Below are 9,423 nucleotides of genomic sequence, written 5' to 3'. Positions count from 1 at the left end.
CTACAGCTTTCCAGTTGTTCCTCACAGTGGAGGAGCCTCAGATTCCCCCACGGGAACCATGGGAACAAGCCATAACTCCTATGGTTTGGGACACAAAGTTCCCGGCAGAGCTAAGTATGCTACCCCTGTAAAGATTTTCCTCAAAAATCCTACCCAGGGTAAGACTGGCAAATAGATTTTACTCAGGTTCCTGCTGCCCAGGGATTTAAATATCTTCTGGTGTTTACAGACACTTTTACCGGGTGGATTGAAGCATATCCCACCCGCACTGAAAAGGCTCATGAAGTGGCTAAGAAACTACTTCAGGGAATAATTCCTCGATTTGGACTCCCCAAATCACTGCAGAGTGATAATGGGCCTGCTTTTATCTCCCAAATCCCTCAAATAGTCTCCCAACACTTGGGGATAACTTATCATCTCCACTGTGCCAGGAGACCCCAGTCTTCAGGGAGGGTGGAGAGAATTAATCAACACCTGAAGTTACCCCTCAGAAAGCTGACGCAAGAAACTCAGATGCTGCGTCTTAGGATTGTCCCACGGCAACCTATGTGTTTAAGCTCCTATGAAGTTCTATACGGGCGGCCGTTTCTTGTAACAGAGCCAGCTATAGACTCTGAGGTAGCCTTAAAACAGCATTATGCCACCCAAATAGCCCAATGTCAGGAGGCATTCCATCAGTTTGGGCTCACTCAGGCCCAAGGGGAGGAAAAGTTACCACCCTTGTGCCAGCCGGAAGATCTAGTCCTTATAAAAACTTGGAAGGATGGGTGCCCTAATTCCGAGCTCTAGCCAGTCTGGAAGGGACCTTTGCCAGTAATTCTCTCTATGCCTACTGCGTCAAAGTCCCAGGGCAAAGTGCTTGGATCCACCATACCCGGGTGAAACCCTGGAAACCCTCACCCTCTGACCCCTCCAAGACAGAGGCGGCAGACGAATACTCCTGTTAGCCACTGGATGGTCTGAGGATGGTATTTCATCACCACCGAGAACAGATGAAGGCTACCCAGATGAGTCTACCTCAGACCCCTCACTGCCTGTATGCCAGTGAATACCTTTCCTCCGTTCCTGTGTTTACAACGACCAAAGTTTGTGACATTAACCTAACTTCAAGGGCACTGCCACCTTACGATCTTACCCATGTCTCACTTAAGCTGTTCACCTGGTGTTTGTTTGTTTGGTTTCCAGTTCTCAGGTTACAAAGGCCTATAAACCAAGTGTGCCAGCTCCAGAACCACCGCCTCCAAAACCCACCTCGACCTTATATATCCTGGGCTCTTAATGGGCAACCCCTTCTAACAGAGTAGGAAGGGTATGGACCCAAAACCCCACTACGCCCCTTTGTCAGCAGGAAGCAGCTAGAGATGTCATTGTCCAGTACCCAAAGATTTGGGTCCATATCTCTTCAGGGGAGAATGTTAGGCAGCTTAACCTAGGGAATTGGGAAGTCCATTTACGCATGCCCAGGAGAGCCAGCATAGGACAAAGCTGGATTTTCCCGCCCGTGGGCTCGGATGGGCAATACACCTGGAGCAGCCCACCAGGACCAGGTGATTGCAGTTCAGCCAATGGGATCGACCTGGGGTCGTTCACCGCGCCTCCCCTGGGAACCCTTGAAAAGGCAGGGACCGGAAGGGAGTGGCTTATCTGGTCGTCTTCGTGGGAGGAGAGAGATCCTTGCGTGACCCTAAGCAGCCTCTGCCAGGCCGCATGGTCAAAGGAATGCTATGGGTGCCGCGTAACACCTGAAGCTTCTTTGAACTCTCATTAAATTCACTTGGATCACGACCTGGCTTCGGCGTGAAATCTTTCTCGTGCGTAGCCAAGGACTGAGGTTGGAATCTCGCCAGGAGAGAGAGACCTAACACATCCACAGTTTTTTCTAGACTATGACTATTTGGTAGCAGATTGTCAGACCTGTATTTCAAAGCCTCAGAACCTATTTGAGTTACTAATTTTTTAGCTTGTGGTCAAGCACTTAACCATTTATGTCACCCATGTATATGGATACTGAGTACATTGACTGTGTTAGTACGAGTAGACTAGGGAAATAAATTCACAGACATTCATATGTGTATAAGAAAGAGCTTTATATAAACAGTAATTGTATATTAAGAAAACATCCCAGCCTAGATCAAGTCCATAAGTCTGATATAAGCCCACATGTCTGATACCAGTCTGTAAATTCTTGTTTCTGTAAATTACCAGTCTGTAAATTACTCTTCAGAGTCACACAACACATGCAATGACACTGAGTACAGTAAGATTAGAGGATCCAGTAGTGGTGGAAGTATCTTAGCGCTAGTGTGGGTCTCCACATGACTCCTCCAGCTCTAGGGTTCTGGCTCCAACAGTGTAGCTACATGTGGCTGTCAACAGGAATGTCTCAGAGAGAGGAAGCCGAGTGAGAATGTGTATGTGGCCTCCAGTGAGCAATTCATCTCTGTTGTGCCTCAAAATGATTACATCAAGCTGCAATCTGATTGACAGGCTAAACACCACCCCTTCACTCTTAATAATCTCAAGTTAACACCGGACTATGTAACTACCACACTGACTCGGAAAAATCTATAGTGGTATGAAATAATCTTCTTTCCTGAGATCAATGTGCTGGAGAAACATTAGAATATGAAGCGCAATACATGTTTTAGAGTATTTAAATGGTTGATAGTATTTAATTTGATAAACAGTAAAGTCTCACTGAATTACAAAATCTGCAATAACTAGTCAACTAGAGTTTATTGAGGATACCATCTAAACTAACTTTATGGTACAGTGGTTAAATCTTAGCAGTGCCCACATCTCAAATTATTATTAAGATGACAGCTTCATAGCCTCAGTGTACATGGCTATCAAGAGTTATGGCATCTGGGGTCTTAAAGGCTTGAAGGTAAACAAGCAGCCATTTAGCTCAGAAACAACAAAGCCTGCATGGAAGAAACACACCAGCCTGTGTGATCACGAGGGGTCGAAGGGTTCAGATATTAGGCATCAAATAACAAAAACTCATATAATTGTGAATGAGTGGGAGTGCAGATTGGGGACCCAAAGCCCATTGTAGGCAACTGGGCATCCCCTTACAGAAGGATCACAGGAAAGAGACCAGCCAGTCAGGGTACAGTGTAACAAGGATGAAACAAACAAGTTTCCTCTAGTTTCTAAATGCTTTCTCCACCCCACCCTCCTACTATCATGATCCCAAGTCTACCTTACAAATCCGGCTATTGCAGAGGATGTATACTGGTACAGATAGGAACTGTAAACACAGGGAATCCAGGACTGAGGATCCCTTTAGGACCAGTGGTGAGAGTGGTGACACCAGGAGGGTGGAGGGAAGGTGGGGGAGAAAAGGGGTCCCAATTACAAGAATCTACATATAACCTCCTCCCTGCGGTATGGACAACAGAAAAGTGGGTGGAGGGAGACAGCAGACTGTATAAGATATGACAAAATAATATTAATTTATAGATTATCAAGGATACATGAGGGAGGGGGGAGCAGAGAGAGAGGAGGGAAATGAGTTGATACCAAGGGTCAAGGAGAAAGCAAAAGTTTTGTGAATGATGAAGGCAACAAATGTACAAATGTGCTTGATACACTATGGATGTATGTATGGAATGTGATAAGAGTTGTGCAAGCCCCCAATAAAATGATTTAAAAGAAGATGACAACTTCAATTCAAATATTTGCAAAAGATCAAGCTTCAGCATAGAGCAACATTTTCTACTTTATTATCTTGAAAAAAAAATAAGCAAAGGAGAGAAAATTATAGAGCAGCCCCCTTTTAATTGTGAGAAAAACATGGCAGAATAATGTAATATTGATAGCTCAGATGTGCTTCTTAAGTATGCAAACAGCACTAGCATTCATTACAAAGAAGTTATTCTTCTCAATCTTTCCTTGTATGCCCATTACGCACTGTCACGTTAATTCTGACTTAGAGTAACCCTATGTAGGGCTTCTGAGACTAAACTTTTGAGAGTAGACGGTCTCATCTCTCTCTTGGAGTGTCTGGTGGATTTGAATCACCAACCTTCTGGTTAGTAGCCAGAGGAATACATATAAGATTGTCCAAATAAGTTGCTTTTTTGAAGAAATAAACTTTGGAATAGTGGAATAAATTGTTAGACACAAAATATATTTAGCCTGTGCTCTCTAAAATAGTCTAATGTGCATAGCTATCCATCTACGAAATAAAAATTCAGCTGAATAAAGTGATGTCATTAGGAAACAGAGTTGTGCATGATTTCCTAGAAGAGAAAGCTGAAGAAATAGCATTGGTGGAGAAATTAGAAAGGGGAAAAAACATAGCCTTGGATTGGCCATTAGAGATCTTTCTGGAAAATGAATGCAACATGCTGTCTGAGGTTCAAACTTCACCCCCAGTAACACAGGTTTGCACTGTAGCCCGAACACCTGAAATACTATCTATTGTGGTTGGTTAAACACTGAGCTGCTAACTGCAAGATGGGATGTCATCCTCATGAGTAACTCTGCTAGACAAAGATGAGGCTTTTGCTCCTAAAAGATATATGTTCTTGGAAGTCTCAGGGAGCATCTCTCGTCTCCCTCATGAAGCCAGTGTGAAGCAGGTAGAGGTCCATGGTGCTGGGTTTGTTTTGATATCATTCCTTTTCCTTTCATAATTTTATCATTGCAATTACTTTTTAACCCAAAACTGCTGGAATTTGGTGAAACACTATGATCATTTAAATTTAAGCATGAACATTTAAATGACATTGAAGAAAATACTATTTCTAGTGCAGATTTTAAAAGTTCATAGAATGTATAATGATGCTTGTGGTAATTAGACATTCATCTACAGAAATAATTGTGCATTAATCCCACAAGTAAAAGAAAAATGCAGATGTTTTTGGCCTTGAACTACACACAAAGACCACTTTGCTTCCAACTGTTTAGAACTTAATTTAAGAAGCAAAATGTTACTTAGTTTACCGATCTTAAAATGTATATATATGCATTAATTTTAAAATTATATCTATATATACATATATAGTTTTCTTGGCCTTTTGACTAATATCAAGTGCAAAAACATAAATTAAGAATAGATGAGGCTGATAATTCCATGGGAATTTCAAATAATTCATTGGTAATGGTATTCTATGATGCACCAAAGTGATCTACCAAATTTAGGTATTAGAATTGTCACAAAAATGTGTATATGTATATATCTGTTATCCACTGTCATAAAGTTACGTGTAAATGTGCTTGATAATATGCTATTTTATGCTTGTTTAAACATTATTTTAAAAATATTTTTCCTGAATAAAATTAAAGTAAATTCAACTGGTTTATGCTCTTTCTCATAGTTATAAAAACATCAGTGTCTTGTAAAACCTTATCAAAATACATAACAAGTCATAGGGCTTTTTTAGTGTCACTAAACAGAATGGAAATGATGATATTAACATTTGTAATGACAGATTAATTTCTGTTATTACTGTATATGTTAGGTTTTTTCTAAAGAAGTAGTAACCACTCACTTACGTGTTTAGTTGAGGTCAGGCCAATGTGTATAAGTCTAATCTCACCCCAAGAGATGCCAATTATTTTATCTAGGTAAATTGCAGCCTTCTTATCAAGATTTTCCTGTGGTTTTTATTTTTATTTTTTTAGGATAAGATCATTTGAATGTTAATTATGTTGTTGTGCTTTGTTGAGCTTTTGATAACATATGCCCAGTAGACAGACCCTGAAGGCTTGCTGGGCTGTAATTTGGGTGGGAACAGTCCATCATGTCTTTCTCTCCAGGAGCTGTGAGAGTGTGTGGGTTGCCAACCTTTCAATTAGCAGTTTAGGGATAAACTGTTTGTACTATCAACACTCCAATGTGATCCTGGTTGTTGTTCATGACTCCAGCTGCTACCTGGATTCCACCCTAAATAGTCACCTACTTCATTACATTATTAAATAAAACTCTTAGTTCTCAGACATGAACATTTAAAAAAAACATATAGTTGAATATAAATACATTTTGTTCACTTTTTTAACATACCTTCATGTTGTTTCTGACTCACAGGAAACCTACTTACAACAGGATGAAACACAATGCCATCGTCACAATTGTTCTTATGTTTGAGTCCTTTGCTGCAGCCACTGTGCCCATCCCTCTTGGCAAGGGTCTATCTCTTTTTCATGGCCCCTCGTCTTCACCAATCACAATGTCACTCTCCAGGAACTTATCAAGGACATCTCTCTTGATAAGATGTCCAAAGCACATGGAAGGAAGTCTTGCCTTGAAGGAGCATTCTGGCTGTGCATCTTCCAAGAAAAATATGTTTGCTTTGTGAGTTTCTAAGGGGCTTTCAACATTCTTCTCCAGCAGTACATTTTGAGCTCATCAACCTTTATTCTGTCTTCTTTGTTCAGTGTCCAACTTTCATGTGTATATGAGATGAATACAATTGTCATGGCTGGGTAGGGTATCTTACTCTTCAAAGTTATGTCCTTTTCAACACTTTCAAGAATTATTTTGCAGCAGATTCACCAAATGAAGTGCATCACTTGATTTTTCAACTGCTGCTCCATGAACATTGATTACAGATACAAGCAGGATGAAATCCTTGGCAATGTCAATCTCTTATCTGTTTATCACAATGTTGCCTACTGGCTCAGTTGTGAGGATATTGGTTTTCTTTATATTGAGTTGCAATCCCTACTGAAGGCAGCAGTCCTTAATCCTCATCAATACATTCTTTAAGTTCTATGAAAATAGCATTCAATAAACACAATGATACATCATAATGGGAAAATCTGCCACAGAAGGCCTCTTTAATGGGGTAAAGAGAACATTAAAGGGTTCTAAATTGTGCTTGGCCTATGTTTTGGTATTTTCAATCAGCCATGTGGTAAATAAACAAAGAGCAACCGAGAAATGAAGTATTTTAATCATGGTGAAAGCAAACAATATTCCAAATATCATGGACTACCAGGATAATAAATAGAACTGTCTTGGAAAAAAGTATAGGCAGAACTGCATAGGAGTGACATAGTATGACTCCACCTTATGTACTTCAGATATTTATAAGATGGATCAATGACTGGATATCGACCCATGCTTGATAAAGTTCAATTTCAGCCCAAAGCAAGGAAGACCTTCAGTGGGATGGCTTGACCCGTGACTATAATGTGGAGCTCAAACTTAGAAAAGATTATGAGAATGGTATAGAACCAGACTTTTATAGAATCCTTATTCCACTGTGTTTATTCTTAATCCTCTTTTTTCTGTTCTCCTTTATTCAATACCAACAGATTGCAAATATTATTCCTTCACAAACATTTTATGTTTATGGCTGCTAGCTGCTGTGCAATCATTTCTGATTCATTAAAAGCAAATATACAAAAAAAAAGAGAGAAATGCCTATTCATGAATGATTTTCTCAGTTGTTTGCAGTCGGTGTGCATATTGAGTGCTTTCCAGCTTAGGTATTTTCCTGCACACTATGGGCAGTTTCCATTGTGATTCATGGGATTTTCATTGAAGAGGAGTAGAGTAGCAGGATTTTTTGCTACTCTGTCTGAAAGCTACCACTATATAACAAATGGACACATTATTTAGTTATGGGGGGAGTTAATAATTTTATATAACACTAACATTCCCATCATTAAGTGTAATATAAATATTTCTGAAATATATTCTATTCACTGGATTGAGGATGAGAATTAGCAAGTAGTATATGAACTAGTGGAAATATCTCTGTCTCTGTCTCGCTTTGTGCCCCCCATATAAATACTATTTTACTATTTGTATAGATGCTCCTGAATGCAAGGAGAATATAGATTAAACAGTACGCTATTGAGAACATAGGAAATCTATGTATGTTGACTTCTCTATTGCCTTGAGTTTCCTTCAAGTTACATTCAGTTACATTATTAATTCAGTTCTATTATTATTCCACAAAACTTTAGATTGGCTAGAATGGAGGGAAACTACACCCTTGATGATCTTATGTTCTTTTGTCCATATGGATGCAATCCCATTTTATAATGACTTACACTCAATGTCTACATATTTCTGGTCAAGAGGACATTTATAATAGTTGGTTTCAACCAGTCTTAAACCAAAGTCAGTTGGTGAGATCGGCTTCCACATGTGTTCCTCAGGTTTCGATCACCTTCAGACATGTGCCTTTTGCAGGACTCAGAGAACAAGTATCTTCTCTGCAGTTTCCCTGCCTACCCCTTCCCATCAGCCCTGAGAACAGTTCTTCTCCAGAGGGTAAAGATGTCCATTTAGAACTCTAAATAATATTGAAACGACTAACATTAATGGTTGCTTGATAAAGAGAAACTGAACAAATGTGGGGGGTGGGAGTGCAAGTGGGGGTGAGAGGAAATTGACTTTAGCATTAGTCCACCTCGTATGTCAAGTTTCATGATATCTATGTCATTAAAACACCATATTTATTTGTGCTATTTGGCTCCATATTAGGTAGAGATCAACTTTAAGTAGTTTGCTTCTATAGTATTTTCTATAATTAAAAACAAGCTTGAAAATGATTACATCTGCCTTTGAAACATTTATTTGAGCATCTTGACATGTTTCCTATGCACATCTAAATTCTTAACTTATTTTTATTAAAATAAATAATTCTCTAAAAGGTTGCTAAGCCTAGCTAAAGAATACTATAAAATGCATAAAATGGTATTGAAATGCATAAATGCCAAGTTTTTGTTTCTTTCCCCAGCTATTTATTGTATGTGGATGGAGTCAGTATGCAGTGAAATATTTTATTTTATTCATGAAGAACGCTATTACAACAAATAAATTTTGCAGTATATGACATGAAAATCATGCTATGGTTAATTTAATTCATCTTACATGCATTGCAATATCAAATAGCTATATCTTTTGGACAATCTCCAATTAATGGAAATATAATTTATTGCCAAGTACTTGAGAAAACATTCTGAAACTCATTTCAGTAATAACACTTACTTAATTTTCTTGAATAGTATGCTTTCAATTTTCTGTGGTAGAATTCATTTTTATACACACTGAATAAATGTACTTGAATGCACAAGGACATGAAGACAGGGAATTACTCTATAACATTTGCCTTTGACTTGAGCAATGAGGACACAATGTACCTCATGTTGATACAGTTAGTCATTTTGCTTTTCGTGTGGCACCTGGATCTTCATCTGTTTTATTCCATTTTTATTTTAGGGAACAAACCATTACCATGAACACGTTCACAGTCCCAGTTTCCATAGCATTGTAGAATTATAAATCTGGAAGAAACCTCAGAGTTTAGCTCATTTAGCACATTAGGAATTTCTAGCCGAGATTTTGGCAGGGATAAAACTTTGTAATTTTACAAAAGGAAAATATGTAAGACAAAGCTTGTGTTCTTCCAGAAATATGTTCAAACAGATCTTGTACTTCCAAAACGTGTACTCCAG

Source organism: Tenrec ecaudatus, chromosome 2 (assembly GCF_050624435.1).
Source record: "Tenrec ecaudatus isolate mTenEca1 chromosome 2, mTenEca1.hap1, whole genome shotgun sequence".
Taxonomy (NCBI): domain Eukaryota; kingdom Metazoa; phylum Chordata; class Mammalia; order Afrosoricida; family Tenrecidae; genus Tenrec; species Tenrec ecaudatus.
Note: the sequence above shows the minus strand (reverse complement) of the source record.